This window comes from Drosophila sechellia, chromosome 3R (genome assembly GCF_004382195.2).
Source record: "Drosophila sechellia strain sech25 chromosome 3R, ASM438219v1, whole genome shotgun sequence".
In the NCBI taxonomy this organism is placed as follows: domain Eukaryota; kingdom Metazoa; phylum Arthropoda; class Insecta; order Diptera; family Drosophilidae; genus Drosophila; species Drosophila sechellia.
Window position 1 is genome coordinate 11,097,322 of NC_045952.1, and position 7,740 is coordinate 11,105,061.

The window sequence follows — 7,740 nt, forward strand, 5'->3', positions numbered from 1 at the left end:
ATATAATATATAGAAAAGGAATGACTATTTGCATTATTACAGTTTATGTGTTACAATTGGGCTTTTAATAAATTTAAATAATTCAAGTGCTCGTTAGCCATTGAGTAAATAATCATTCCATTGTTTTTGAGCTATTGCAAATCGAAAAAAAAAAGAATTCGTTCACATCTAGGCTTACAGTTCAATCAGCTATAAAAGAAGATATTCTGCATAAAACAGAATATGTACATTTATTTATTCCGCTTGAACATTTGCATAAATCGATAAATGATTATGGGCTGATTATGGGCATTCCATGTGGCCACATGTGTACTCATATGAAACGAAAGGATGAGCAGTGGTGTGGATGGCCAATTGTAGGGCTGGACAATCGTTAATTCATCCTGTCAACGGTGTGGAGCTCGTTAACTGGCGGAAGGAGTGCACTTGGTCGCTAATCTATGGCTACTCGGTGAGCTTTATGGACTAGATCAGATAACTGCAAGGTGGCATTTTTTGCCACTCGACTCACACTCAACAATTTTGAGTGCGGGTGCCACTCACCACTCTCATCGCGGGAGTGCGCGCACGCGAATCAAGTATTGTCCCAAGTAGAGCGTGAAAATACAGCTTGATGCCTAGACACCCAGTATTTAGCGGGTGCACTCAGAGTGCCAGGGGCTTGCTGCAGTTCTCTGGACTGGATGTGCCCTGCTCCATCATCATCAGGTCTGATATTTATTGCTTGGGCGCATTGTCCTGCGAATTGTAAATGACAAAATTCGCAGGATGATTCTAATGCGACCTGATGCGTAGAGGGCTGTGGAAAAGGTTTACTTGCCACTCAACCGCAGCACCATAAATTTCAATTAGTGCGGATGCATTTGGGCATTTGAATGTGCCAATTTTGAATTATGAACTCGGGATTTGGCCAACTGACTAATTGCTGATTGAGTTGCGCCTGGGACTGGATTTGGTGTGGCATTGGTCTTTTGCCAATTTAGTGGATCTACCAATCAATGTGTAATTGTTGTCCCAGTCGAGAGGCGATTGGGTCATTCTGTTCTCCGAAGTTCTGGGGAACGGAGCAGCAAACTGCCAAAATTTGAAAGTCAAGGGTGTGTGCACACGGAATGGAATCATGGGAGGCCATGGGAGGGACTTGAGTGATGGTGCCTTAAATAAGAGATTGAATTATGGCTAGTGTTATCATATTGCAAGTGTTCGGTGGATGGTTGAAAATGTATATGAGTAATCAAAAAAGGGAATGTTAGGCGACCAAAATTAATCTCAAATCGAATATATTGTATATTACCTACAATCGGTTTCCTTCTGGCTCACGTTTTTCGCTCTTCCAAATCTATTGAAATTTTTTGCTGTGTATGCTGCTCATCGCCTGCTGTCAGTGTCGAGTTGCTTCTGTCCTAACTCCAACAAATTATGAGCACAATAAAAGTGGCAAGAGGGAAAAGAACGAGTGCGACTACATGAGCGGCAACAACAAATGCAGCACGCGACACTTACACAAGTGGCAGGCACTTCCGGCCAGCAGATGCTTCACATCCACTTCCACTTCCATGTCTAGTTACTAGTTACTGCTGGGCAGTTCCAGCTCCTTCTGCTGTTCCAGCTCCTGTTCCAGCACTGCTCCCATTTCTGCTGCTGGGGGGACTTTAAGCCTCGAGTGCTGGTGCTTACTTGTTGTTTTTATGGCCATGTGTGAGGCTTTCGCATTGAATTAACTTGAGTGGAGGGCCAACTGGGGCGTTCGTGTGGTCAGTGGCTGGCATTTATGGATCAGCCTGTCAGAGGTAGCACATTTGTCAAGTGTTTTCATTTACTGATGGATCAAGCTGGCTAAGCAACTGCCATGGAAGTCTCAAGCAACTGGGATATGGTACTCATTGCAGACGAATAGTCCATTATTAAATTCCTTGCTTAGTAAATAATCCGAATTACACAACTTTTCTTCCTCATAACATATAAAATATTTGCTTAATGGTATAAGTACATTATTTAAGGGGTACAAATTATTTACACACATTTTCTTCCACACCACATAAAAAAATATTTTCTTAGTATAAGTAAATTTTTTAAGGGTCACAAAATATTTTGTTTTGGTGCGAAAACTCTACTCCTAACACCCAGCCAAAGCTGAGTTCTGCATGTTGACTCTTATCATTTCCATTGCAGCTCAGCTAGTCGAAAAGTTTCCTTCTCATGCGGCATTCAAGGACATTCCCAGTTTCAGTAGTCATCAAAGAGAGAGACGCGTAAAAAGAAAGTGCCCCACTAGACTATGCAAAAACAAGCAGAAGGATGTTGGGTTAAAAGCACAACATGCACATATATATGTACGCCAACTTGTTGCTCCGTTTTTGCAGCAAGAGCACGAGTTGTTGAAAAGTAAAATTATTAAAACTTTTTGAATTAACAAAGCGCCAACAACGAGCTAAATGACGTCGACGATGTCCGCGCAAAAACTGAATTAAAACGGGAATAAAAAGCGACAAAGTTAATTTATGCACAACTAGATACAAACAAGGATGTAGCACGAAAAGGGACAGGACGAAACGGAATAGTTGAAACTGTCGCCGAACTGTGCAAACGGAAAACTGAACGCCATATTAGATTCAAATGCATTTTCCTGTTGGTCGACACCTCCCGTTTCCGGTCGTGCCGGGTTCCACCCCATTTTGCACTCTACCCCGCCCCCCACCTTTCCTCTTTTTCCCGCCCCTTGGCTTCCGCACTTGCAACCGGAAATGAACAGCAAACTTTTCAATTGAGTTTTCCGCCTCTGCAGAGTAAGGCCACGATAAAGTTTGGGCATTATTTTTGTTTATTTTCTTGTTGATCCATAAAATTCAGTCGCAACCAGCGGCGTATGGCAAGTTCTTATCAGAGGGTTCCGAGAATTGCGCAATGAGCTGCATTGATACGTTATCAAGAACAGCGTGATATTGCTTTACTATTTCAAAGAAAAATTAAAGCAATTAAATTTAGCTGAAGAGCATACATCAAAAATATACTTAACCATTCTGGGAATCCCATTTCCGGCCGTGGATATCTGCGAACAAGTTCCCTAATTGAGCTTAACATTTGGGATTGTTAGCATAAATCGACAAGGAGCCGAAACTGAAACAACAATAGGAGCGAACGTTAATTAATTTGCGGACAAATCCTTTGTAGTAGAGCCTGCAAACAATCAAAGCTCATAAATTCCGAACAAATTAAGCAGTCGCAACTTGGTCCCTAATCCAAGTCTCAGCTGGTGTCCAGTAGATGGTAATGACGGTATTTACCAGGCAACCGGAAACACGAAATACAGCAGCAAAACAACCAAACAGCCCCCACACATCAATGGCAATCATGGAAATTGGACACCTAAGTTGGGGCCCACAACAAAGAAGAAATAGTAAAGAGTGGGCTAGGATGGGTGGTGAACGGAAAAAAAGAGGGCCAGAACAACATATATGTATACGATTTTAGGGCCTAAGGAAGGGACCGTCAAAGCGAACAGAAAATCAACAGAGCCAAGCAGGCAATAAACTGCCTGACAAATGAAAATAAAAGCTCGACCCGCAATGAGCCGAGCAGCAGAAAAGATACAAAATACGAGCAACATCCTACGAGATACAAGCTACATCCTCCAAGGCGGCAAAGGCGCAAAGGCGGCCGAAAGGCGAAATGAACGAACAGCAGTTGATGCCCTTCCGCTGGGCGCCAGAGCTCCGCTCCGGGCACATCCGCCGCTGGTCATTTCAATCAATTTACCCGAACACACTCACATGAGCAGCTACAGACGGATGGTTCCATATATGCATGGCGGTAGGTGTGCACTGCGCGAAATAACCTCGTTTTTACAGAGTTTTAAATAATATTGATATTTGAATGTGTTAAGTTTAGCTATTGCATTTTTAAAAAGAGATTCGATTTAGTTATATAGTTTATAGTGTTTTAACAACATAACAAGTTATATGGTATCGCTGCCATTTCTTTCTCTCTGCATGCTGGATTCAACTTTTTTTTAATAAAGGTTCGGTGGTGTAGCGCTACTGAAATTCGCTAGCCGGAAATGGCAGCCATGACGGAAACGAAGACACATTGTTGCTGCGGCCCCAAAAGCGACGAATCAGCGTATCTGTGTGTGTGTGAATGCTCTGTGTGTGTGCGTGCGTGTGAGAGAGGTGGGAAAGACACACATAAGCAGTTATTTGTCATGTAGAAAACTCTCAAAATACTTTATTCACACACACTGTGCCCAGCCATACAAAGAAATGTTTGCAGCTCAGCAAAACACCGGAAGTCGTAAAAAGTATTTCAATTTAGTGCAAAACGTCCTTGCCACCCCCTCCAACACCCCTCCAGCTGCTCCGCTGATTGAAGACATGGCCAGCACCAACTAGCACACTGTTTCCCCTTTCCGGTGCTCCTTTTATGGGGCACGTTTTTTCTCCTGCATATGCAGCGATTCCGAAAAATGCGAAGCGGCAACTATGTGGTGGCGTACAGCATTATTGCATTAAAGCCGCACTATGGGGTTTGACTTGAGGCAAGCGGTTTTAAATATTGCTGCTGACATTTTCTATGGAAGATAAATAATCTTTAATATTAAAATTTAAAATTTAAGTTTAGAAAAGTTGGCTTATATCATAACTACTGACTCAATTCAATTTAATTTGATATTATTTTCTTTGGTATTATGCTAAAGCATTTGCTTGGACCTAACTAAACTCTTGTATAATTAATACTTATATGAAGTAGAGCCGCAACAACTTAAACCGCAAATGGAGCACCTGTAGGTGTTTTCGGCGACTGGAGAGCTTGATGGAACTTTTTTCTTCAGGCGCTACTTTAATCGCAGATGACGATAAGGTCTCTCGAGATGAAACGATTTGGACTTTTGCGGCGCTGTCGGGATCTTTTTCGAGGCTAGGAACTTTGCCTCTTGAAATTCTTTAAATTTAAAACTGGCTTTTAAGTATTACGAAATCCGAATCGGTAGGATGCAACATTTATTGGCACCTACAGTCGGTGTTCAACTGCGGAGCCTGTCCTATTTGAGTTTCAATACTATCTGCTCCTACCGAAAGCCCTTTTAATTTTAATCCCATAGCTATTACTAATATAAGTATGCTGAATAAAAGGACCTTTTTATGCATTCAGTGATAGTAAGAGTGAAATGCTATGCTCAAAAAAATCAGTGCATGTTGTAAAACCATTATTTCACCCATGCTAATACAATGTCCGTTGGCCGATTTCAATATCTTTGTCAATCTGAATATCTTCCTTTTTTCAGTTTCATCTTGGTGGCAGCTAGTTCTGCTCTGGCAATTTCTCCTTGTTTCGCCTCAATTTCAGCTTTGGTAATATATTTCAGAGACACGTCGCCTTGTCCCGCCGGATCCCTTTCCCTGCCGCCTTCGCCTTCCGTTTCGCCTTGCTGCTCCGTGACTTTTCGCGTCTGGCTATTCACACGTTTCGGCCGGAATGGTGGAGCCAATTTCTGGCTTTTCCTCTGGCTAACACCGGGATACGGCTACATTTTTATTTGGATGCTCTGTTGTCATTGGTTTTCGGGGCCGAGGCAACGTGACTATTAGTGCGCCATTTAACAACTTTAATGTGCTTCTGAGCTGTTCTCTATGGTTCTGGGCACGTAGTTAGCATTCTGCAGCTGAAATCCGTACCGCAAATTAATGATTCCAAAGCATCGACGATGCCAAGATAAACAGAAATGAGAGCTGGTCAACAAACAAGCTGCCATATGTATCATATTATACGGCATCTTAGCCAAAGATGCTGATGCATGCCTGCAACTCCGGACGTCTTCTACAGGCCGGCCAAAATGAATTTAGTAGTCAGTAAACAAAGTGCACATAGGAAAATTGTTAGCTACGCAACCATAATCAAAATAGAGACTTAGCAGAGACAGAGATACTTTCGATACGCCAAACTATTTACGTTATTGATGAGTGGGAAGATGGATGAACTTAGCCATTTTTTAAAAAAGCCATACATATATTACTTTTCTTTCTGTGTATCGTTGTCTCCATGCCAACTATCAAATACGCCTGACACACTAAGTAATTTTCCATTGTGATTTATCTCAACAGCCCGCTGGCTTCAGAATTTCTGTGTCCAATTCTGATTTTGACCGCACGACCATGATTTTAATTAATGCGTAGGATAAAATCAATTTGCAATATGACCGAGGGAGCAACTTGCCACAAGCTTCAAATGAATGTCTCCGCTTACTCTGCCAGCAAGAATGTTAGCTCATTTAGCCGACTGGGCAATAAATAAGCCAGGCGGCCAACGGTGCGTATGTGCGATCCGCAGCATGTCGCGTCGAATGAGCGAAACGTGCGGCTCGTTTGTCACGTGCGAAGTCAGTAAATTGCAATAAGCGCCGCACCGAGTTGAAATAAGTGCGAGAGAAGAAAGTGGTTTATTTTTCACGGCAAAACCAAATAAAAGTGGAAGCACGAGAGTTGTCTCATCAATTTCTTGCATTTATCTGCGGGCGAAAAACAAAGCAGTATTTGTTCTATGATCGAAGTTAGCTTTTTTGCAATAAGTAGTGATGGTGACAAATATAAATTCGATATTTCGAAAAAGAATTTCAAAATTTTATTAAAAATGTTGTATAGTTACAGGTTGTAAGTTTAAGCAAAATTATAAAACAAAGCTCTTAGTTTTAACATAATTAAATAGGTATATATAAGATGAAATGTTCATCCGAAAAATTATATAGAAACATTAAATTTTTAATGAAGAATTTGAATATTTTAATGAAGCTAAGTTGGGCATCTCTTCATGTATAATCTCAATTCTCGCAAATTCCTTTCTCTTTACACAAAATAAAAACTTTCCTCTTAGCTCTCGTTTATCATTTTGGCCGAGACGACATTTATTTTGGCCGCCTTGACTGTTTGCACGTTTTTTCATTTGTATCTTTGTAGGTGTCATTGGCTTACATAGATTTAAGTGCTTTCCTGCTCCGAAGGATGGTTGCGGAAATGAAATTGAATTAATTTGCTATCAGAACGATACGATTTAATTATAACCAGATACGTGATATCGGTGCACTTTATCTTCCGGAAAGTTAGTCGCTTGTAAGCCTTCAGTATCGATTTATTTAGTTCGCTTGTAATCGCAAATCGCGTATAATTGCCATTGAACACCATTAGCGCTGCCCATGCAAAATATTTTAAACCATACCGCGGCAAATGAAAGTGCTCCATGCCGTATCGTATGTGTGTTTTTTTTGCGATCATCGCCGTTCGAATGGCAACAAAAATAGCAAAAATCCAATTATGCCCAAGCACGTATTTTCCATTAAGGAAACAGCAAATGGCGGCCAGCCGATAGCAGTCAGATAGCCACAAGCACATTATGGGCACAAGGTAGTACACTGCCGCGTTCCTGGCTCGAATTCAGATGAGTTTTGCACAAAAAGAAGCTTGAAAATAGGCGAATTAAAGTGCAGTTATCCATTATTAATAGAGCCATCGTTACAAGAACTATATATATAGATAATAGTCATAGCTTTAGGCCCTACTAGCTATAACTGCTTACTTCGTAACGTGCGAAAAAGAAGGTAAGTAAATATAAATATTTGAAAAATGTTTTCAAGTAAAATAAATTATATACAAAAAAAAAATATTTTTTCTTAACAATTTACAATATAACTGGCAAAATATATACCTACCATAGTGGTTAATAGATTTGGTAGTAAAGAAAATCGACAACTTA